The following is a 1400-nucleotide window of genomic DNA, read 5'->3' on the forward strand; positions in this document are numbered from 1 at the left end:
TCACCAGTTATCACACACTTGTTTCCTTAGAGCAACACAGATGTATTATCTTACAGCGCTGGGGGTCCGAAGTCCAAAATGGGCTAAAGTCAAGCCTTCGTGGGCTTCTGCAGGCTCTAAGGGAGAATCTGTTCTCACTCTCTTCCTAGTTTCTGGATGCCTCCTGCTTCCATCCTGAAAGCCAGCAGTGCCTCTTACAGTGCCTCACTTTGACATCTGCCTCCCTCTTTTCCATCTAAGGACCCTTGTGAATATTTCCAGCACCGGGGTGATCTTCCTAAAGTCAGCTGATTAGTGACCTTAATTCCCCTCTGCCAGTTAAGATAACATATTGGCTATGTCCTGACATCTTTGGGGGCTCATAATACTGGGGAGTTTTGGGTCCCTGGGTGGAGAAGCAGGAAGGAACGGTGCCCCCAGGTTTGTGGGTTGTGCAGGTGTGGGCAGGACCTGTAAAGGGCAAGTTTGGCACCCTTGGGGACATCCACTCTGGCTGGGGGAGCAGCTGGAACGCATACTGGGTCACATGCTCATGGTGCCACTCGTGGTGGTGGTGGTGGAATTACTGCTGGGGAGGAGCTATGGGGTGATAGGGTGCAGGGGGCTACAGTTTAGTTTACGGGCTATAGTGAGGATGCACCTCCTAGAGGAGGTTCTTCATCTGAAAATGGAATCTATTACATAGAATGGCTGTGGCATTAAAATGATGTGATGTCAAAATGCATCCTGTAGACAGTGAATGATTTAAAAAAAAATTATTCTAGGATCTCAGCTCTATGGACCCATGGGCCAGGCTGGCCCTCTGCCATGGGGCATCTGGTGAGTGGTGAGGTAAATTACATTTTGAAGAGAAGAGGTCAAACTCGTGGTGGTCCAGAACTGGTGGAGGTGCCCTCTTCTTGGAGGACATCACCTGGTACCGCTGTTGTCACACCCAGTGGTGTCCCTACTGGAGAGAGTGTGGACCCAATCTGTAGATCCCATCTGTGGGATCCGTACCTTAGTTCTGCCTCACACTGGCCACGAGATGTGGGGCTCCTTAACCTCTTCAATCTGGAGTTTCCTTGTCTGTACAGTGGAGGTGGTCACACCACCTCCCCGCAGGGAGTGAGCGAGACCTCTGGTCAACCGTTTAGCACAATACCTGGCGCTTAGCTTTCCGTGAACTGAAGGCTGCTGTCATAACCTCAGAGATGTAGAAAGGAACATGGAGCAAAGGGACAGGTTGATGAAGAGACGCGTGGATGGCGAGCGGAAGCCCTAGTCCCCGCTTTTTGTGGTTACCCCCCAGCTGGGTGGACCCAGTGCCTCCCCCCACCCAGTAGAACAGGCCCTCTCCTTGTCAAGAAGGGCTGCTGACTGCAGAGGGAAGCACCCCACCCGACCGGAACTGGGTGAGC

The sequence above is a fragment of the Canis lupus genome, chromosome 3 (assembly GCF_048164855.1).
Source record: "Canis lupus baileyi chromosome 3, mCanLup2.hap1, whole genome shotgun sequence".
In the NCBI taxonomy this organism is placed as follows: Eukaryota; Metazoa; Chordata; class Mammalia; order Carnivora; family Canidae; genus Canis; species Canis lupus.